The sequence below is a fragment of the Pseudopodoces humilis genome, chromosome 3, assembly GCF_049639895.1.
Source record: "Pseudopodoces humilis isolate 2021_Gansu_Grassland_sample_001 chromosome 3, ASM4963989v1, whole genome shotgun sequence".
Lineage (NCBI taxonomy): Eukaryota > Metazoa > Chordata > Aves > Passeriformes > Paridae > Pseudopodoces > Pseudopodoces humilis.
In genome coordinates, this window is record NC_142202.1 from 26,269,524 (window position 1) to 26,293,703 (window position 24,180).

Sequence of the window (24,180 nt, forward strand, 5' to 3'; positions counted from 1 at the left end):
GAGAATGTACCAGCATTATGCTTCCTGTTGGAAGTCACAAATTCTGAAAAACAGCATTCAGCCTAATGTTGAATTGTTCTGGGAAATGAAAATGAGACTGTTTAAAAGTGTACTGTAAACTGGCATAAGTTGGTTCTCTCCTTAGACCTTCTTGCTCTGATTGTTAGCATGTTGATTCCCTGACTGAACGTGTCAGGCAGCAGTGCCAAGAGACAGAGGTGATGCTCCAGATGAGTTGACAAGGGAGAGGGTTATTTCTTCTACTGGCAGCATGGATGTATAATGGTCTAAAATGACTTTGTAACAAGAATCTCAGTGGGTTTTCTTTTCTATGAATTTGAATTTGAACAAAACAGCTCTCTGTGACCAGTTACTAACATTGTTTGGATTGCTGCTGTTCAGCAGCCGACTTTCTAGTCATGTGATTTAATGGAATTTGGATTTAAGATAACTTTTCTTTTTCCCTAAAGTCTTCAGTTAGAGAATATATCTGACTATCTAAATGCTTCTTCAATTATAGTTCTCAAATTAGTTTTGTTTGCCTCTGTTCACATACTTTTTGCTTTTATATTAGTTGCAAGGTTTCAAAGGGATGTATAAACATTAGTAAAATATTTCCCAAGTTACAAGTTACGTGCGATTGTTATTCTAGTACGGTGGCTAGAGAAATCCGACACCTTGTGAATTATTCAGATGTATGTCATAAGGCTGCAAATGGGAAACAGAGAGAGCCTACACAGATGAGTGTTATGAGCTCTGACTGACTTTGAGGTTAGTCCTGTTTTGAATGGGCTTCTAGCCAGATGACCTTTCAAGGTCTTTTCCAGGCTAAATTATTAATGCATGTGTGTGGTTGAGGTGCAATGCCACCTCAGTCCTGGATGCAATGTGGATGTATAAGCAAATAGCAATGGGTGAGGGTATTAAAGCTAAAGAGAAGCTGAAGTATTACAATTCTTTGTATAATTTAGTAAGGAGAGACAATCCAATTTTTTATTGAAAATGCTAAAAATCAATTAAAAAACCCTCCAACTTCTACAAATTCATTTGTAGAAATTTGTTCCTCTTACAAGTGACACCAGTTAAACAGAAATTAATCATGTACAGTGGGAAGTTGGTAATGAATATGTTATACTATGACTGTGCTGAGCAGAACAGAAAAACTATTTAAAATAAATGTTTTACTCTTGCTTTGGTTATGTTGAGTTCATGTTTTAGATGCTGCATATTTATTTTTATCAAATTTTGTTTTCCTTGAAAGAAAATCACAGGAAGAAAAATGTTAACATTCTGTTTAACTGCATGTCTCAGAACCTAGCTTAAGAGCCATTTGCCAATATGAGCATTTTGTCAGTCAGACACTGATGATGCATATATGCTCTCCAAAAGTATTTATAATACAATCTCATTGTAGTTTTTGCTTCTGAGTATTGTGTAGTAGTTCTGATTTTTGGAAAGACAAGAAAATTATATTTCCCAAATTATTTTTAGTAATTTTTCATGTGGTTTAATGCTAAGTTTTATCACTAAACTTGCTGAAATTAGTAACCTGCCATGGGTATTCAAATAAATAAATGGTATTAATTTAAAAGGTATTTAGTTATGTTTTGCACAAGTTTTTTTCTCTGGTTTCAGTAGACTTGTACTTTAATGTACTACAAATAATGAGATGTACCATGATAGACACAATGAAATATTCATGTAACAGAAAGTATTAAAATAATTCATGACAGCAACAATACTATTGTTTTGTATTTTTGAATCTCAAAGTATGTCCCAGGGTCTGGTGGATCAGCATTAGCACAGCATCCAGCACCAGGGGGTTGGACTTGTAGGGCAAAGCTGGAGGATCCAGCGTCCACACTATGTGTGTTTTGAGGGTTTTACTTTAGAGAAGCTCTTGTCTGCCTTAGTTTTGCTGGAAAAGGTTTGTGCTCTGTGAGAACATTTGGTGATGTGGAGCAAAACCTCATAGCTAGGGATGATCAGATTTGCTTCCCAAAAGCACACTGAATTTGTGATTAAATGCCTCTGTAAACACACTTTTCATTCCTGTGAAGAGGGGAGCTTAATGCTGTCTTTTTTGTCCTCTTTTACACATCCCCGGGATCTTCCACTATCATTTTGCTACAGACAGCTAGTATCTATGAATATAACAAATCATCATCAACATAATGTATGCTGGGATCTACATCTGTCATCAGTCGTTCTTTTCTTTTGCTGCAGTCTAGCTGAGAGCATTTTGATTTTTGTCAGGAAACAGTGAGGTGCAGAAGAACCTCTGTTGAGAGGCAAAAGCATTCTGTGCAATTATTTAAAGTTGTAAATATTAGGAGCTACATTTAGTGAGCTATATAAAAAGACTGCAAGATCCATTTAGTTGAATTACTGGTTTTAGTTGCCAAACACATTATTTTTTTAATTGATGAGATACATATATCTAGCTGTATTTTATATCTATATGTATTTTATATATTTTGCAGGAGGTATTCCCTAGAGCTTTGCTTCAGTAGATTTTCTGCCTGGTTTCACTTGAGTGCAGTAAGCTGCTAAAGCTTTCAGGCTTATTCAGGAATCATCCTTTTGGGTTAGCAGGTTAATTGTTTTTCATTGTTGTGGCAGGATTGTGCACAAGTCAAGGAGAGGGAATAGTTCCCTCATTGTGCAGGTGATGGTCCCAGAGGTGTGATGCTGAACTGTGCTTGGGCAGCCATGCAGGGACACTTCCGCAGGCGGGGGCAGGGAATGGCCGTGTCTCTCCAGCCCCTGCTCTGCCCAGCCTGGTGACACTGAGGAGCACAAGCCTTCCTGACTTTTACTGGTGAAATATATTACATTCTGCCATGGTCTATAGTATAAAACAGAGGAGAGAAAATAGACTGGTATTTGAAGCCCTATTTACTAATCTAGTAAAATAAATAGTGATCTCTTTTAACAGCAATAAAAAGAATCTCTTAAAATTATGGATGGGTATATAAAATTTTCAATAAATGCCATTATTTTTAATGTGTTTTCAAATCGGAGGTTCCCACATTTTCAAGCTGAATCTGGCATCAAACAGTTGTTAGGAGGGTTTTTTTTCCTGAAACTTTATTATAATTAGATGTAAAAGAATCTGATCTTAATTAAATTGAAGTTTTCAGTCGTACAAGCTTTCAATCTGTAAAGCAGCAATTCAGTTTGCAGCAGCTAGAATGCTCTGGGAAGACAGGTACCTTTATCACCTCTGAGGGCTGAGTTACCCTGAACCAATCAGTTTTTCATCATCATTACTAGGAGCAAATAATTTATTGTGCAAACCCGTCAGGTTGCAGGGCCTCCCCAGAGCAATAGAGCTCCTGAGCAAGACATTGGTTCTTCTGCCACCATGTGGTTGTGCTGCCCAGAATCAACGACCATTTTAAAAAAGGTGCACTACTGTGGCTTCTGTGAAAACAAACCATGAACTATCATGATTGTTTTCGTTTTGATGGCCAGACTTTAACTTAAGCATTTGTAAATGTTAAACTTCAAATTACATGCTAGGGAAAAAAAAAAAAAAATTCAGTAAAATTGTCATTTCATCTGCTGGGATTTACTGTAAATGACAGAGTTTTGCCTCAGTCTTTTCCCCTGTTGAAAAGAAGTAATAAAGATCTTTCTTTGATGTTTGAGAACACTAAATTTTGTTGTCAGACCTGAAATTCAGTTATCCAAAATGACAGTTGAACTGTACTGATTAAACCTTGTTTCTGTTTTCCCCATTCACTACAATGTATTAGAAAGTTAGTCTCTGTTTAAAAATACAGGAGTATGCCCACTCTCTATTTAAAAATTTCCATTCCAGTGGAGAGATTTGTAGAAACATGTTTGCAGATGGGTTCCTTAAGATTTTTGCTGCAAATTCCCTTTTTATCTATTCATAGGATTCAAAATTGGACCTTCAATGTGAAAACTAAGTTGCAAAGAGCAGACTTGGCATGCTTTTTACAAGGGTATCTACTTGTCAGACCTATTGCTTTTCTTTCCTTCTTTCCATGCTATTTTCACATAGCTCCTTCAGATTTCTTGTCAAAATAACCAGCTGCCATAAACCCTGTGATTATTACAAAAGCCATGCTGCTACTGAAATACTCATTAACATGGGAAGGTACATGTCATTTCACACCATGCATTGTCTGAAACTATAATTTTTGTTCTGAATAAGCTTTTTACTTTTACTCCCCATAATAAAAGATATTTTTAGTAGAAGAGATGAAACTAAGTTTGAATGCTGAAGTATGGGGTCTATGTGAGCAGGCAGATTTGAAAGGTGTAATTAAATCACTTAGCTCTTTTTTTATTAACTCTACTGAGCTCTGCCTCTGAGGCTCAGTCATCTCCCTTCTACTGTTACTGTAGTTAGAATATGTTCAATAATAAAACCCGGTTATTTTAATTGATTTTGCAGATTTTGAAACCTTCAGAAAAACCTTCTTAGACAAACAGTCTTAGCAGCTGATTCTCAGTGCTCATTCCTTGGTGCTTGAAGCACTAGATCTTATATTCATGTATTAATCAACGGAGTTCTGTTGTAGGATGTTTTTAGGTCATGTTTTGATAGACCCACGCACCCTCTGAAGATTTTCTTGGATGCATTTGAGTACATTTCTACTGTGCAGATGAACATTGTGTGTACATATTGAAAGGTTTCAAAACTGTTTTGTGAAATACTATAAAAGATGCTTTTCTCAAGAAGTAATGGTTTCTGCAAAGTGCTAGCACTTTCAGCGTACACTGGAAGCAAATTCCATACTGCTGAGTATTGCTTGGGCAGATAAGGACAGGCACCACAGCCAAAGCGATTCAGCAAAGTTTGGAAATGCAAAAAAAACCTTGATTTAAAGAGCCAAAAATACAATTCTTTTACATTTTCTTTAAAGTAGGTCATAGAACTCTTCAGGAGCAAGTCTTCAGAGAATCTTTAAGTTCTGCTGAAAGGAAAAGGTAGTGCATTCACCTGAAGCAAATAATGTGTTCATTAATACTTTGTGGCTGTAAGATTTTTCAGCACAGTAATGTATTTTTTCATTCTGCAGTCCCTATTTGAGAAGCAAACTCCATGTGCAGTTCACTCTGCAAAGGGAACCCATTAAATGAAGTGGAAGGACAACAGTGCAACTAATAACAGCTTATAATGTCATGTGTTTGTGTCACAGCATTTTAAGTATAAACTAAGCTTCTTCTATTACTTTAAAATTTATTTGATATTATATATATTGTTCTTCTCTGATTGTTTTTCAAGTTGTCTCTCCATGTACATTATAGCATTCCTTGAAGGCAGTTTGGCAGGTTATTTATGACTGGGTAAAAAAATGCAAATAATTGAAATCTTGTATCCATTAAATACATTTTAAAAATATGACAATTGAGACTTATATACTTGAAAGTTACCTTGAATGCTTCTCTGGAAAAATAATTTCTGTTGGCTCTACATTCTGAGCTTACATGAATTTATGTGAGTGTCTGAGGGTAGCATTTTGGAGCTACTTAGAACAAGTAACATGTGTTAAAAAATAACACACTGTGCAACTTGTGGTTATGATAAAATATATCTCCATTCCAGATTACTGTCACAAGGCAAAGTGAGCTCCTGAAATTTCTAATTATGTGTTGGATCATATCTTAAAGCCTTCAGGGATCTTATAATTTATGGAATATTTATAGGTTTTAGACTTACGACTGAAAAGTTTGTTCAGCTTGGAGCCTGGAATAATGGGATGTTTGAATTGCTGTGTTCAAAGGTTTGGTCATCTTGATTCTGAATCTTCTCATTTTCAGAATGCTCAGGATTTTTATAGCTCCTTTAATAATTAACTTTAATTTATCTTTTATGATTTTAAACATTAACATATTTCTTTAGTATTTAGTCAGGCTTGTTTCCTAGGAATTGCCTTTCTCAGAAGTTCCTTTCTTAAAATTTCTAAATATTACTTCCAGTTCTTAGTAATTCAGCAACAATTGGAAGCAGAGCACTGATTCATGGCCTGTCACTAAACTGAATAGTCTTGGAAAACCTCAAGCAGTAAGAGGAATATTTTCTGCAAGGGAGAAAACAAAACACTTCTACATGGTGATATCTCTTAGGAAATTTTGTTATAATTTCATTCAAGAGGCCCAGTAGTTACACCTGTGTTTAACAGACCAGGTTAGAAGTGGCAGTGGAAGTTGTATCACATTTGCAGTAGAGAATTAGCATTGGTAAAGTTTATGAGAGAGAGAGTCTCTGTGCTGGTAAATATACTTTCTTCTGCAGTCTTCTGAATTTCCCAAATGGCATATGATTATAAATTTTGCAGGAAGAAGAATGCACAGCAGAACTGTGTACATCTGACATCAGATTTAACTGTATATCTTTACGTGCCCATAAAAACACGCTACGGAATATGTATGTTAAATAAAAATATTTTTAAAATATTTTCTAAAATTGTACTTTACTGCATAAAACATCCACATCCCTGTGCTGAAGGCTCCATTTAGGAACACTAGCTTGGTCTGGTCTGTGGAGATCCCCACAATGGGTGCTGCTTTGCAGATGGTTTTCTGTAGGACTGGAGTCCAGCTCGAACTGTAGGGCTCCCCAGTCCCTTGTACATAATACATGGGCAGAAGTACTGAGCCTTCATTAGAGATCTAATCTTACTGCTGAAAATGGGTTTTAAACTATGCAAGAACTGTGCTTAAAAATACTCATGTGCACTGGTCTTCCTTGAAGACTAGTGAATGAATCACGATCTGCTAGAAAGATGTGATAACCAAAAATAAACCAGAAAATCCTGAACTCCTCTCATGAAAAATACCTCCTTTCACAGTAAACCATAATCATGAAATTTAAAAAATCGTCTGATTTATCTGCCTGCCTGCCTACCTCTTACATTGAAAATGGTATCTGAAAATCTTGTAAGTTTTGATATAGACTGTTTTCTTAGCCCTAGATGAGGAAAGGGGGAGGAGAAGGGGGCTGTCATGGCCAACTCAGTGGAATTAAAAATCACAGCTTTTAAGTGGGGTTTTAGAAATAGTTTTTTAGAAATATGTTTTTAATTTTTGGTCTTCTGAGACCTTCTTTCTGGAGGAAAAGGGAGATCTGGTGTTTGACAGTGGTAGAAGAAAAAATGATTGTACAAGAAATTCTATTTCTTAGGAGTTAGACTTACTTGAAAGAATATCACAATTCCATGTAAATAATTTTTTTTTAAGTAATGAATGAGTCATTATTACTGTAGTCTAGTATAACCTGCTACTGCATTTTAAATGAGAGGAAAATATTTTAATTTATTAAAGAATTCTCATGTTTGTTGAGAGACTTCTGCTTTAATTTTGTTATGAGTAAGCTATAAAATACCTTAAAAACCTGTTCCAAAGAACTGTTCTTCTGAGAACCATTTCTTTCTTTATTTTTATATATATGTAGAGACAGATTACTTTCGTGTGAGTTTACAGCAATATAACTCAAAACTCCTGGCAGTTTATCAGAGTTGGTCCCTGACCAAGACCATTGTATTTTAGCATGTATGCATTTTGTGTCTGAGCGGGAAACAGCTGTTTTAGAGGTAGTGCCCCTTAAAGAAGTGAGTTGGTGGGCTGAAGGAGTTCCTGTGTTAGGATCAGTGTTGTAACACCATGTTAAAAAGAATAGCCTCCCAGGAGTATTTCAGTGGCTGTTAATAGGAGTTCACCCTCTTGCTGCACATGTAACCAGACAGATGATGTTCTGTAATGTCATGAGGAAGTTGCACATTTGTGAGAATGAAAGCAAGGGGAAAATGTGATACAAATAAAACTGGGGGTCTTCACTGGTCAGAAGTCAAGTGCTCTTTGCATCTAGTGATGTCCTGTTAGTCTAAAAACTTGTAAATGCCCAGGTCAATTTAATTCATGTTGATTCAAAACATGTTTCTGGTGCAATGGTAGAGCCACACAACTCCTGCATTGCTGATGGCAGGCAGCAATGATTTGCTGATCTCTCTGTACTCAAACTGGGATCTTACTACCTTTGATTTGTGATGCAGATTTCTACTTCTTTCTAAAAAGTTTACAATTCATTTTCATCAAAATCACAGCTCTAGCACGATAATCATAATGTTTCAATTTGCTTCTCTTAAACTAAGATTTATTTTTTGCATTTGGTTTCCAGGAATACTTTCTTTCCTGTTTTTCTTCCTTCTGGTAAAGATAAATACAATGCAGAGGGAGGATCATATTCATGATTTTGTGTCTGTTTTTCCATTTAAGGGACAAGTGTAATTTGTGTTGCTTGCTGAAATAGATACAGGAATAATCATTTTAAATAAGTCTAGATGCTGCTAATAATAGTGCTAATGCTTGCTCAGAGGAACGCTTTCTTCCCCCTAATGTTCTGTGTGGGCTGACTTAAAATCACTTAGTGACATCTAATTTTCTTTGCCTATTTCTGCAACTTTTTTCGCCACTATGGAACGTAAGATGATGTTCTTGCATGTAGGAGAGTAAGCAAATTGATTCCACAATGTGGACATTGTGGTCCAAGTTCCCAAAAGGAGGCAGCTATTCTGAATACCTCTGGGTTTGGAGTTTCACTATAAAATTTGGAGTTTCACTATCCTATAAAATCTGTACTTTGTAGTATAAGTTTGTTGTAGTGGTTCCAAAAATACCAGATCACAAAATTGGTAATTGGCAATTGACTGGGTTAGATTCACTCTGTGATATTAAATTTCTGATTCACAAGGTGTTCCAAATACATAAAAAAAGTAAGGTTTGATTTCATGTGTTGGAACGGGTATCATTGGGAGCTTTAAAAAATCTTGAGGATTCACAGTGAAGACTTTTTTTTAAGAGATTTTTGGAGTGCTCAAATCTTGAAATGCTGTGTTTCCATTTCCTTGCATTTCTTTCCTACTTGTTAAAAAACATCTTCCCTACTTGTTAAAAAACTTTATATGTTTTTTCTCTTTGTTAAAATCTTTTGGTTATAGTTTTCCAGAAGTGGAATAAAGAAAAGGTCAGATTATAAATGTGGTTTTATTTAGTTCAAATCAGCTTTTTTTTTCCCACCTTCATTTGTACTTCTTAAAATGCATTCAGTTTTTATTTGGCTACTGTATGCTAATGTCAAAGGTAATTTTCTATTTTAAAAACTTAGAGAAATATTTTCAACATGTAAGAATATATTTTTGATTTTCAATAGGTAGTTAATAAAGGAAGAGGTTTCATAGGGTACATTAGCTCCTATTTATGTGATTTCTGATGGTAAAAATCTCTTTTTAGTGTGTGGGATAATCTCTTTCTTAGGATGTTTCTGTCTCCTTCTCAAGAAGGAAGTGCATTTTTTCTGAATTAAAATGATTGTAATAAACTAATTCATGACTGCTTTGATGTGTCATGGAGAGTCAAGTTAGAGGCTCCAGCTATGGAGCAGGCAAAATTGAGGTTTTGTTTCTTTGATTTGTTTTATTTTTTTTAAAGGAGCTTCTCTCTAGAGGTTCTTTTTCTAAAGACAACCAACATTAAAAGGATTTTCTCGAGGAACTTCTGACACTTTCTTAGGTAATTCACACTGAGACAAAGTGAGTGGGAAATCAAAATCTCTTTGAAACCAACTTGGAAATGCTGCCATATGTCTTATTCTTAAGATTATACAGGGTTGTTTAAAAAAAAATAAATAAAAATTTTGGTCTCCAGCTTTCAACATCCTTCAACCAGACAGTTCTGGGATCTGTTAAATGAAATCCCCATCCACCACACTTTGCAACCTGTGAATTCATAGATGATACAGCTTCCTGTGGTGGTATTTAAGTTTACCATGCGAACAGCTAAATCAGTGACAGCAGCAATAAGAAGGCACTTGATATATTTTTTCAACTTACAGCCAGCTGACTTTCACATTCTTATTCAGCAACCTGAAAAGACTACGTTAAAATGAATTATATAGTGTTTGAATATGAGCAGAGGTGCTGGCAAAGCAAGGAGGACAGAAAGGTTTTGAGATAATGGGCTATGACCTGAATTTTTTAAGGAAAGGTTTTCTTAAAGTGTATACTATCTCTTGACTTGTTAATAAACAGAACAATAAATGGAAAAAGTTTTAGAGGTTACTTTTTTACAATTGCTAGAACATTTTGTATCTTTCCAGTTTGGACACAGACAATTAAGGTTTCTTTTTTTATCTCTACTGTAAGTAAACTGAGCCAAATTCTCCTGGATTTTATGTGTGTGTCTCTGTTCTCTGGCGTAAGTGTAGAGCTGTAACCAAAGATAGATTTTATCCTCATGTGGCTATACATTTAAAGCATTAAACTGTACAAATAGTTGTCCTTTATGCTGCAGGCAGTCTCTTTGTCATTCTCTTGGCTCTCCACAGATTTTGGTTGGACCCAGTCCTCCTTGTGTTGTGCACAAGTTTCTAGATAAATTTTGTGCTGTCACTGTTAGGAGAGCTTACCTGAATATCCAAAGGTAATGCCACTGGTGTGAAGACAGGGTCAGTGCTATAAGGAAAACAGATACAGCATTGGAATAATAAGAGAAAAATTAAATCTACAATAATTTCAAGAGTTGTTTTGTCTTTGTTTTCAATGCCTGATTTAATTTCTGGAGTAGGGAGAAAGTTGTTTAGATCTTGAAGAAGTATTTTATTTGATCTTTGTTCTGAAGAGGAAAAGAATTCAGAGCTTTTTTTTTTTTTTTATTTGTTCTATTTTGTCTCTCGGATACAAGATACAGATACGCAACCCAGAGTTTAACAAGTATTTTTCTTGAATACATTTATTCTTACACACATTAATTCTTACATGAAGTACACATACATTTTGAAAGTCAACCTTCTGTGAGTGCTGAGAGCATTTGTTAGTACTGAACTGCTTTCTCTTTTAGGAAGTAGCAAAAGGTGATTTGTGGAAGGAGAAGAACTATAAAATCTGGCTTTCTGTACCTGTTCTTCTGTATAAACATTATTTAAGTTAGCTTTAACAATCATGAATCTAAAGACACAGCATCTGTGGTGGGGTTTTTTAAGTTAGTTGTTTGAGTGAATTTGATTGACAATATCTTTGGGAAAACCTTAGTAAGTCTAACATATTTTCTTTCGTTGTGAGAATATCCAATCTGTTATAGCACTGTAAGACATGTATTTAGGTCCCTGTGGAAAAGGCATGGATCTTGAGTGTTTTTCTGTAGATTACTCTGTACGTGTATATCTGCTACTTCTTATGTATGAGCTTTCTGTAATAAGGAGAGTTAACTTTTCTGTGCCGCAAATTAGTAGAAAGGAAATTAATTGATTAACAATAATTCTAAACTCAGATTGCCCTTGGAGTTTGGGCCATTGATAGATGTGAGCTGTGTTGCTCACAGTTCGTCCTACAGGGAGGAAAAGGTATATTCTCTGATATGTTCTCTTTCATCAGCCCTATGTTCCCTTTTACTCCTCCCTCCCTTTTCTTTCATGTCCCATTTTTCTCTGAGTTTTCTTCTCCAAAGTGAGAGGTTTAAAACTCTGTTGCATTCCATTTAGGTTGGTTTTGTTTTTTTTCTCTCAATTTCCATGCTAAGCCACCTCATCATCCAACATCCCACTCTTCCCACTTGCCAGCTGCTTCCATCAGTAAGTTTTTAAGCATTCCTGAATTTTACATCAATTTTAGAGAACTTTGAAAAACAAAATACATCTCAATCAACACATCTGTTGCCTCTTTGAAGGCTCTTTGCCAGTTCTTTTCCTCTGTGAGTATACTTTCTATATTAATCTTCAGATTAAGTCTCTAATCTGCTATAGGTCAGGTAAAACAGCTCAGGTCCCATTAGATTCCTTCAAGTAGATGATGCTTCAACATTTTTCTGAAATTCTGACTCAGAAATTATGTGGCCAGTTAAGCATAATTTCATAACCCAGAAGCACTTTGCATTTCATGTGAAAGTTTGAGCCACATGCTCACCAAATCACTGAAAACAAGAAAGACACCAATACATCTGTTTTACCAAAGGATGGAGAATAAAGGCTAAATGAACTTTGCAGCTAGGACATTTGGAATATAAAAAATATAGCAAAAGTTAGAAATACGTATGCTTTTAGAACTTGTCTCAAACAGAGTCTTGTCTTTTACCCACGTGTGTGTTTTATGCATTAAGACACAAAGGTAATCCAGCTGTAGTGGGTTGACCCCCCAGCTAGGCGCCCACTAAGTCTCTCTGTTACTCTCCTATGTAACAGTACAGGGGAGAAGAGTACTACAAAAGGTTCATGGATTGAGATTAGGACAAAGAGACATCACTGTGTGGGGAGAGTGTTTTCTCCAAAAACATACTTAATTTGGGGAAATTAATTAAATTTATTTCCAATCACATCAGAGAAGCATAATGAGAAATAAAAGCAGATCTTGAAACACCTTCCTCCCACTCCTCCTGTTTTCAACTTAAGATACAGATCTACAGTGGCACAGCAGGATAGGGAATGGGGGTTGCATCAGTTCATCACACGTTTTCTCTTGGCCTCTGAATGGTAACTCAGGGGGAGTGCTCCTCACACTCTTCCACTGCTCCAGTGTGGGGCCACTGTCATGGGAGACAGACCATCACGAACTTTCCCAACATGAATCCTTTACACCAGCCAAAGTTCTTCACAAACTGCTCCAGTGTATGTCCCTTTCCTTCACAAGTCCTTCCAGCAGACCTGCTTCAGCATGTGTTTCTCTTGCCATGGGTCTCCACATCCTAGTGGGGTCCTGCTTGTGCACAAGCTTCCTATGGGCTCACAGCCTCCTTTAGGCATCCACCTGCTCCAGGGTCCATAGGCTGCAGGTGGATCTGTGCTCCACTGTGAACCTCCTTGGGCTACAGGGAAATAGCCTGTCTCACCATGGTCTTCAGCTGGCATTTGTGGATAGAAGGGAAGCTTCTAGCAGGTTCTCCCAGAAACTGCCCCATAGCTTACCACCACCACCAAAACCTTTCCATGTGAACCCCATACTGATTTGTATTCATGTAGAGAGACAAGCACAATTTTCCATAATGTATTTGGGGTGGGGTGTGCATTTATGTAACGTTTTTCAAGTGTTCCTCCATAACCTGAGGGCTAGATATGTGTTGCTTAATTTAACAAGAGCCAGGGTTCTCGTGTGATGTGTATTTCAGCAAGCACACTGCACAAAACCTCAAATGCTGCAAAATTTTGCTGGGAATCCTAAGAACCTTGAGAGAAATCCCTTTACTGTTCTTTTGTACAAAGACCTGCAAAAAATCAGCATTATATTTATAGGTAGCAATCTGATATTACAAATAAAAGGACATGATGAACTTAGTAGGACCCCGATCCCTTCTAGAATGAGTTAGATTGAATTAATACTCAGATCTCCCCTCATTGTTCTATTTTTTTATTGTTGTATAGTGCTTGAACAATAAAATGTTCTCTATATTGAAACCCAAAGAAAATCAGAAAGACATTAAAGCTTCTCTTATTTAATCTTGTCACTGAGAAATGCTTCTGCTGCCAATAATAGGTTGTGAAGGGACACATGACCCGAACAAGGGGTCATCTCCTTGTTCCTATAATGTGTCAATCACTTCCCCAGTAAAACCTATATAATACGTTCAGGTTCTACTGGCAATGTGTAGACTAATCATCTGCAATTCCCTCATGATGCTGTCTCCATAAGCTTGGCAAGGAGAAAGAAAGAACACTTCAGTGTGTGTGTGCATTTTTACCATGCATTAGATGCACAGGATTAACATTGTGCAGGGCAGGTAAATAGTGCTTTAAATAATGAAAAATTTCCATTGCAATCCATGGCAGAGTGAATATGCTCACTCTTATAGCTACATCCAGAAATGCTTTGTTGAACTGGAGTATGAAAGTAGTGTGCTGATAATAAATCATATCAAGTACTTCAGGATTTAGGTAAGTTATTTATTACTGTTTTCTGAGTAGAAATTTGTAGTAATGTATGTAATGTTGAAAGACGTGGATGTGAGAGTTGCCTTAATAGCCCTGCTTGTGAGTCAGAGATGTTCTTAATTAAGCTTTTGTTGTATGCTTGCGGGGGATATCAGAATAAGGAAAATTCCTCCCACGTTTGCAAGAAAGACAGTGGAAAGAGGGAAGGAGTTATTTTACTGCTGAGTTTTGTCTCTTGCAACTGATTGCAAGAACTGCCCACTTAGGAAATGGGCAAGATGAAGCTATTGGTAGAGGATGACAAGATTGTCATAACAGTCCTTACTAATAGATAAACTAGAAAGAGTAGTGACATGTTGGAACACTGATGTAAGTGTGTTATGGGTTGTATATTGGGCCGAAACTGGAAAAATTGTGTCAGATGTTATTTTTTGGTGACAGCTGCATCAGAGAATGGTCTTTTCAAGGCAAAACACTAATATCTTTCACTTGTTTTGTTCAGTTCATTAGTATAATTGTGAAAAGTTAAATCCAAATGTTTGATTATCTTGTTTAAATATGTCATACTGCTTGGGGTCAAATCCCCTTTTGTTTATTAGAATAATTACAGCCTCATCAATGGGCTTATCTACACCAAAGCAAAGCTTCTTTGTATCTTTCTACTTTACTACTGTTGGGAGAAGTAATTTCCAAATTTTGAAGTCTTTATTTTGATTAGTTGAAGAATAGCATTATCATTACCTGAAAGTATAAGAAAAAAAAGTCTGCATAAATAAAATATTCATGTATCACTGCCATTCTCACTGCCCTTGAAGCTTCCTCTGGCTTTCATGATCAGTTTTTGAGCAAAGTATTGAGGATTCTGTGCTTTTTACTTTATACCAAAATCAGTCAAACTGAAAGGATTCTTCCTGCTTGGGATAAGGAAGCTGCAATGCAATCTTCCCTGGTTGTCTCAGTTATTACATAGGCGCTGTGAGAGATTCTCTGAATCACAGTCAATTCTGCAGTGGGCTGCCCCTGCCCTGTGAAGGACACAGGCAAACAGTACTTTATTGAGAAACAAATAAAGAAAAAATTTAAAAAGCAAAAATACTTCTCTAACTGTAGGTAGGATTTCACTGCTACTGTGAAGTGCTTTGAATCTGTAGTATATATCTCAGGCCAGAGCTTGCTGAGAATGCAACCATTATATAACCATGTTTTGAAAGCCATCTTCTCTGACCTATGTAGGTTATGCCCCACAGATGTGGTTATATGGAATTTTAATACAGAAATTTTAAGTACAAGGGTGCTTTGTTACATGCGTTTCATGCGTTTCAAAGCTTGGATGAAAAAAAATTGTTGCTGTCCGGGGATCTGGAAATGGAATCAGCAAGACAACTTTGAGATTTAGTAGCTTAAGGCTACTTACTAATGATTTTCATTCCCTTTTTTTGCCTTCAGATACCATGACTTTACTGTAGCTAGCATGTGACTGGGATATCCACAGGGTCCTGTGTAGTGCAAAGCAGTTTCTGTCTTGCTGTGGCCTGAGGATCACACCAAAATTTTACAGTCCTCTTTTCTGTGAGATCTTGTGCTATCTCTGGCCTTTTGCATGGTATCCACAGGGTAATGGCTGCCTTGCTGCAGATGCTTCACTAGTTTCTGTACTGACAAAAACTTGCTTTTTTAGGGTGCCATCATTCATCCGGCATAATTTACTGCAAAAGGATTGAGGTTGAATATTAGAAAAACAGCCTGCCTGCCAGAGTAGTGAAACAAGATACATGAGTGTGTTGAGGAATTTCCCTCACTGGAGATTTTTCAGAACCATCAAAAAAATGAAAAAAATTGCCATTAAATTTTTCATTAAAAATAATGAAAGCATGTACTTGAGGATGCCTCAAGTACATGGGGGACACTTCCCCACTGCAGGAGACTGAAGGCACGAATATCCTAGGTGTCTGCCACTTGGGTTTCTGTTATTCTGTGGGAAAGGAGCAAGGCTGGGGTTGAACAAATACTTAAACAACTTTTGAAAGATTAGAAATCCCAGTCATACAAGGTTCTGTTTCATCATAATGTATGTAGCTTTTGCAAATATTAGAAAGAGACTGTTGAACTTCTCTAATCTTTCACAAACTCTTGCTTAAAATAGTGTCATTTGGGATCTGTCTGGTTTAATAGTTACCTCTGGGAAAAGAGTTTTGTTCTGAAGTTTTTACAATGCTTGTTTCCCTTCTTCACATCACAACACTGTTTCCTTTACAGGGAGCTGACAAAGGCCAGCAGCTCTGGTGTTGACTCTGCAGAGAGGTCATTGACCAGGCAGATAGTTCTTCATAGCCTGGAGCTTTGTTAAAATAAGCATGGCTTTGTACGACTGTGGAAGTTCACCTCCCACAGCAGCCCTGACTGTGATGATTTGTCTCATCCTCCTTCTTTCACTGAAGACAAAGCACAGCCAATATGAGTGTGTGTCACTGGAGCACCAACCACCACTGCCACCACAAGGGCTGGGTGTGCTCTGAGGAGCGCAGTGCAAATTGCAGGACATGTTTGTAGACTTGCAGCAGTGACAGTGGAGAGGTCAAGTCCCAAGGGTACCTTTTCTGATCAATACAATAATCTGATCAGTTACAATAAACTTATATTAATTATCTAATATGTTATATATATATAGTTTCTTCATGTAGAAGATTCTGTGCTTTTTTAGGTCTAGTAAATAGTTGGCTTAATATGAGAAATCTCATCTTGTTAGTCTGTCAGGGGCTTAACACTAACAATGCTAGCACCAAGCTGCTAATACTGCTCATTACTAACACGGTAACAATATGATCTGACTCCTACTGACACAGACTAATTTAATTTTCTGCCTGAAAGTTTATCAGGTCAAGTTATGGCACAAAAATTGTTCTAAATTTTGTAAATTATTACTTTACATTACTAGTGAGGACATGAATAGATACATTAAATTTCAAGGAGTAAGCTTTTTCTCCTGAATAATAGCTCTAGTATTTGCCATATGTAGATTGCATTTCCAGTTCTTTAATTTCAATTGCAGATTTGTTGACATAAGGACATTGTGTTTAGAGTGAGGCTGTTTGTTCCTCCTGAAAAATAAGACCGAAAGACTGAAATAACCTTCGCATTGATTTTTGCATTTTTGGTCCTGTTGCCTGTGACGCCTCCTTTACAACTGAAAAAGCACTAATGTCTGGGTTGTGGAAAAAGGTTTGGAAATTGAAACTTTATTTTGAAAACCTTGAGATGTGAAATTTGCTTTTCAGAAAACCTGCCACATAGCAATAAATTTCCTGTGGTATTTCTAGTGGTACAACTTCCTTTGTCAATAAATTGTAATATGTAAATTGTAGTTAAAAGTTGTTACATTGTTTCAGGAATGCAATTTTTATTAAATCATTAATGTCATCACTAAAGAAATTGAAAGGAAGTAGGAGGGATCCATCTCTGATTTGCTTGCTTTGTGGATCTAACAGCTGTTTAAGTACAGAAATTGCTATATCCACCCTCCAAAAGGAGGTCAGTACCACATCATCCATGTGAGCTCCCAGGCATAAAAAAATATTATATTTATAAAAATAATATTTATATATTATATATTAATATATTATACATATTTGTATTCTATACATAGTTATATCCATTCCCTACCAGTGATCCATTTCCTATAAAACAGAATTGTTTGTTAAATACTAAATTTAGTAAATCGTGCTGCATGGTCACTGAACATGAGTGTGTGTAATTTCATGTTGTTAATACTTTAAACTTGTGTAAATTGTCACTAGTTCTGTGGGCATTGTGGAGATCAAGCACAGAAACTTGAGGGCTTATCTTGAAGTCTTTCTTAAGAAAAGTCTCCAAGTCATTTAAAGGAAGATTTTGTCTGAGCAGGTATGGAAACTAAACCCTCCTCACCCCAGTCTCTGCTGTGGCTGAGTGGATGGCCTACAGCTGGGACAGCACTTGGGGTTCACCCAGTTTCTTCAGATACCTCACTTCTGGTTTTGAACACTTGGTCCAAGCTATTGCCAGCCACCAAAGCTGGGGCATTTCTGAAAATTAAAGCGGGCTTCTGTGTACGCTGAAATTACAATTGGACCATCAGTATCTGTGAGACTCTTTAGTACTTCTGGACATTAAGTCCTCATTTATTAAGTGTATTGAATGTGGAAGTATTTCTGTTTGAAAAGATGTGGGGAGTTACTGTTGTCCCTTCGGCTTTGAGTGAGCTTATGAATGTTATCCTGATAAAAATTAAGTATGTAGAAAAACTTTGAATCATGTGTAAGTAATCATTGGATAGCTTTATAGTGCTATTGGTGTTTTGATTTGGTCTCTTTTTTAAAAAAAAGGAAAGAAACAGAAGCCCTCAAACAAAAATATGTGCCTGTCACAACCCAAATCAGCTCTCTCTGTGTGCATATCAAGGGAAATTTTAAAATACATACAGGCAGAATCTCTCTTTCAGACAAGAATTTGAGCATTTAAAGGTAAGCATGTGTTTGAAGGCAAATACATTTGAGCCTCAGCCCATGCAACAAAGCCACCCACCACATTTGGGCTTGATATACTTTAAAATGGGATTTATTCTTCAGTGCATTTAGTAAATAGCTGGTGTTAGCACTCATTGTCTAGATACATATCTCTTTTTAAACTCACCCATTCTGTGAGTATTCTTTTCATTTCTTTAGTAGTACTCAGCATCTTTGTTTTTGTTATCAATACAGATACTTTATTGAAGGATATGATTTTCCTATTAAACAAGAAATTTCCTGTCTGGTCTCCTAAATAAAGCAGATTTGAGATACAGTAAGCAAAATCTGTATGCTTGTTCCTTGTTTAAGAAATAGCCTGGAAACATAATACTTCTAGAAAAAGGCATAGGAAATTTTAATGCTCTTTCTATGACTGTGGTAAACTATCTACATCCTTTCTGTGCTCATCAGTAACAGCATTATGAAATCATATTATAGCATTTACCTTACTGTTTCTTTCCTCTGAATTAGTTTTTTGCATGTGTTACTACTAAACAAGACATTTTCAAAAGAAAGTGTATAGAAATGCAAATATATGGGGATGTTTAGCTTTTTGTTCATGGTGGATTTTTGTTGTTTTGGGTTTTTTTTTTCCCCCTTTAAAATAGATTAAGGTCTTAAAGGCAAAATCCTGTAATGATTTCTGCCTGGAGAAATACTGATGTCAGTACACATGCTTCTACTGTACATCCCAGAACAGAGTTCAGGAATAATCCTTTGAGACCTTATTTTGATGCATAATGATCTGGTTACACTCCATTCTGAATCCTGAGAAGTCCTGGACATCATTTCTGCCCCTTCTCATTTTCCAACATACTTTTAGACAAATTACCTCTCCTGCTTCAATCAATATCCTTCTTCTGTTAAACATTATATAGTGCTGAAACAAAAGCTCTATTTCAGTACATCCATATTGGTTAAAATAATCAGGCTTAAATATGATAAAAAAGCTTTTAGTTTTGGTCTTCAGCAATGAAACACCAGTACAACCATTGTTCCTTTGCATTTGTTGTTCAGTTAGGGTCAGTTGTAATTATTAAAGGTTGATGTTAAACCAGCTAGCTTTCTAGATGGTGCTTGTAAGGTAGGGATGACAGCAATGTGACACCCAAGAAGGAGATGCCCAGGGTGAAAAGCCTCTTATGCCAGAAGTGCCATAAGGGATCAGTGTTCTCTTGCAAGGGATTACCTGGCAGTTTCACCAGTTGCCACATTACTGTTGCACATGGCCCACACTTTGGCTTTAATGGGGAAGAAGCCATTTAACTAAAGCTTTGTGGTTTTTTTTTTTCTTCCCAAACACTGACAGTTTGTTAAAAATCACCTCCAGATTCAGGAAAGGGGTCAGCATTGTTCCCATTTAGAAGTCAGCATTGTCAGCAATAAGAAATGCTGGATATCCCCTCTATTTGTGTGTAAGCTCTCTTGCTCTTTGTCTGCCTTATTTTTTGCATTTTTTTAGTTGTTGTCAGAACTCTGTAAGTACTCACAACATTGAAGATAAGACATGGAAATGGCTATGCAGGATAATCTTTTTGCAGTTAACGCTCCACATTGAACCCTTCTCATTTATGCTGAAACTGTTTTAGTATGAAACAAGACCTGACATGATTGAACCTTTGTTATTTGGTGTATAGATCTTACTCCCCCTAATCTGGTTTCCTTTGAAGTTCCTGAGCATTATGCATCACTTTCCTTTCTTTTAAATTTTAAGTAATGACTTTTAAGTTGTGACTTATAATTCATGCTTAATGGATACTACACAATGAACAGCGTTAGATGTAGTTCAGACAGTTCATTTAAGCCTCCATTTTGCAAGCATTTATGAGTTTCATACAATTTTTCATGCCAGATACTTCTGTCTTTTATAACACTTCCCTTAGAGCTTGGAGTTAAGCCTGCAAGTCTTTTGAGTCTTTAAAATTGTAGGCATTATGTATGTATGTACATATGACTGTGTAAAAGCAATTATATGCTATTATTTTTCAAATAACTCAAGAGTTACTCTTCGCTGCAGTGAAAGAAGTAGTGGCATTACTGGGTATGGTTTTAAAATAAAATTTGTTTTAAATTTGCCAGTACCCTCAAGTACCCTCGTATAAAGCATAAACTCAATGTGCTCCATCAACAGCATTCTCCATGAACACTTAGAAATTATCATTATTTCTTACTTCATCTTTTGAAAATAAAATGGAAGAAATTAATTTTAAAAGGATAAACTGAATAGCACAGAAGACAGAAGGACTCAGAATCAAACAGGGAACAGAATGAACATTAAATAAAGGAAAAGTCTTTACTGAGGAAATGATAACCCTCTGTGACTATTTAGTAGAAATACCATGAAAAGAAATTGTTTATATTGAAACTTGCTAATATTCTGGCTATGAAAAATCCACTTAAGTCCTCTGCTAAGAATAGAAATGCCATGCACAGTATGCAGTATGCTAATGGTATTTTCTATAACCTAAAACATATCTCTGTAAGACTTCTAAAAATATTTTTTAAAGGCCAATTTTTTGGGATGTTAATATTTTCAAAAGAATGGATTGAAAACACTAGTTGTCTATATTGTACAGATGTTGGGGGTTTTCCCAAATACTCCCTGCTTTCTGACAGCATTTACTAATCTTTGCTTTTCTTCTTGTAAACTATGAGAGATATCTGGGGAGAGTAGTGTAGCTCCCTTCCAAAGTAGGTCTGTCTTCAGTCAGATAAATTAACATCTGTAGTGTGGCTGTTCAGTATGAGATAAATGGATTTTAATTTAGACTATTGTGAGTTCTGCTAGAAATAAGTGGTTCACACCCTTGGGTATGAGCCAGAACAGATGTGATCATCTGCTTCTGAGTCACCTGGGACAGTTCCTGCCTGATTTTATGCCTGTGGCCCAAAACAGCAGTGTGAATCACAGGATTGTTAAGGTTGGAAAAGACTTTTGAGGTCATCAAGTCTGCCTGTTAACCGAGCACTTCCATGTTCAGCACTAAGCCATGTATTTAAATGCCATATGCACAATTTTTTTGAACGCTTCTAGGAATGGTGACTCCATCATGGGCTGCCTGTTCCAAAGGCTGACCACCTTTTCAGTGAAAAGCTTTTCCATGCAAGATGTGGCAGTGTTTTGCTTGGGGACTGTGGGCATTGCTTATATGTTTATATGTGGTTGCAGTGAATAAGCGAACTTAAGAAGTTAATATTAAGCTTGTGGGTGAGCTAATTTCTCTTGTGGCTTCATCTGCTGTGATTAAAGGCTCATGTCCAGTCATCCAGTGGTCTGACATGCACTGGAATGTCAGATGCTTGTTTAGCCTGGAGAAAAGGAGCTTGAGAGAAGACCTTCCTGCTCTCTAGGAGGGTGAAGTGGGAGTTGGTCTCTTCTCCCAAATAACAATTGATAGAAGAGGACATGCTATCAAGTTTTACCAGGGGAGGTCTAGACTGGAAAAATTTCTTAACAAATTATGTAGTCACGCATTAGAACAGGCTGCCTGGGGAACTCACCTTCCTTGGAGATATTTAAAAGACATGTAGATGGGGCAGTTATGGACATGGTTTAGTGGTGGGCTTGGCAATGCTGGGTTTGTGGTTGGACCAAGAGATCTTATAGGTCTTTTCCAATCTTAACAATTCCATGGTTCTATGATTCTACTGCTCGAAGCCCTCTAAACGAGTACTGCTGCTGACTGACGAGTTGGGGATTGTACACAGGATGTAATGAGAGGTGGGGTGGAGTCAGTGCTCTCAAACATGCAGTTTATCTGTGCACTTCGACTCTAAGGCAGGGCATGATGCATGGATTTGGCCAAGTGACAGTCTTTAGTGACAAAAGGGGAATAGGAGACAGCAGAGACTGTTTGAAGGCAACTGGCTAATGGACCTCCAGCATTATCCAAGACAGATCAAGAAAACTACATTTTCTTGAGCTGTTAGAGGATCATTCTCACACACCGTGATGCTGTTTGTGTGGTAGTGATTTTTGATAATTGAGGCCTGCCATTTAACCTTATACTTTCAAATGTATTACTTGTATCAGTTTTCAAGTCATGCATTTCTGAAAAGGATATTAGGAAGGGAAAATGGAATTTCATTAAAGAATTAAATATAGAATTGAAACTAATGCAGTGAAACTAGTTTTGAGACTTTGCTGGTAGAAACAAAGCAAACAATCCAAAACACCCCAGTGTCATGATACTGCGTTTATGTAGCCAAAACAAGAGGAGGATGTTATGTGCTCTGTAAAATTACAGGTGCTTTATCTGTGAAGAATTGCACTTAAGATGAAAAAATGAAAAAAACCAGTACTATAGACTATATATCTTATCAAATGTGTACTGTGCACTGTCAGAACATCTTGTTCATTTCATGTAAGAATGTAACTATTTGGGAAACCTTTTCAGAAGAGTTGGATTTTTTGGGGGAAGTCTTTCAAGAAGAGTTGGATTTTAACTTTCTCACATCCAGCCTGTGCATACTGTAGCAAAGTCTACAATCTGGATGATAACGAAAAGAGCAGATCTGTGTTAATATAGAATTGTTTCCTATAATAGCTTTTAAAAGATTTCCAGCATATTTGTAAAGTCAATAAATCATTCAAGAAGTTTGAAAAATTAATCTTTTGTTGGGTTTTCAACTACTTGTTGCATACTCTTTATGGAAGACAGTCTTTCTCTTAAGAAGCTCTGATATTTATTAGACATTAGAGTTTTGCTTAATACCTAAAAATAAACAAAATTCACAACATAAAAATAAATGTAATTGGTAACTGTCTGGTATTTCTTATCTCTTTATTGAAGGGCAACCTACAACCATTGCTTTTTTTTTTGGTTGTTCTTCAGAATAAATAAAAGGGGTAGCTTTGTGTATGAGGCAGTTTATTTACTGAGAGCTTACTTTAGAATAGAAAAGGAGTGCACTCTGGCCATCCCACAGATGTATAGTCTTAGGGTGAAAACCGACTCTGAGTATGAAGTGTTTGTAAAACATTGATGTATTTGGAGCTTAGGCTCCTCTGTGCATAAAAAAATTTGCTGGTATCAAGGAGTTTAGCATTTGCTCTGCAATGAAAGGCATTTATCTCTGTTTGTTCATCTGTGCTCTGTTTTTTTTCCCAAGACGTCTATCCATTCATTTAGTTTAAGACAATTTTCTAAAAATTCTTAAATCAATACCTTTTATATTTACAACTCTCAAAACCAGGATTTACTCCAGTGTTTGTAAAAGAATTTGAGACTTTTATGCATTGAGTTGTTCTCAGACTTTGAATTTTCTATGTGTTAATATTAGGGACTGTACTGTTGCTTGGACACCTCAGTCATGTACGGAAAAGCTTGCAGCAGACCAAAGTTGGTGGTTTTATGCAGTTGTAATGATTCACAGTAGCTGAAATTCAAAGAATGACAAGTGTTAACTACGCATCAAAGTATTATATGCACCAAAGTATTGAGTGCATAGATTAAGTTGGCAATGGATGACTGAATATGGTCCTCTCCAAGTACTATATTTTAGTTTGCCAAGTCATGAGTGGCCCAGGGAATGTTTGTTAAATCTGTCTTTCATTAACAATTGTGAACCGTTCATTGCTAATCCATCTTCAGCTTTTGCTTAATGCATACATAATCTTATGATGGTGTTAGTGTATTGAATAGTATACTTTAAAAAAAAAACGCCTTTAGAGAAAGACTCAATGCACTCTGAAGAATTCTTTCCCAAATGTTTTCACTCTGAGTTATATCAACTTCATTTTATACT

General features: G+C 36.4%; 1 protein-coding gene across 2 annotated transcripts in view; it reads left to right on the forward strand.

Moving 5' to 3' along the window:
- Positions 1–24,180, forward strand: part of PRKCE (protein kinase C epsilon) — a 288,604-nt gene that overhangs the window by 151,007 nt on the left and 113,417 nt on the right. The window lies entirely within an intron of this gene.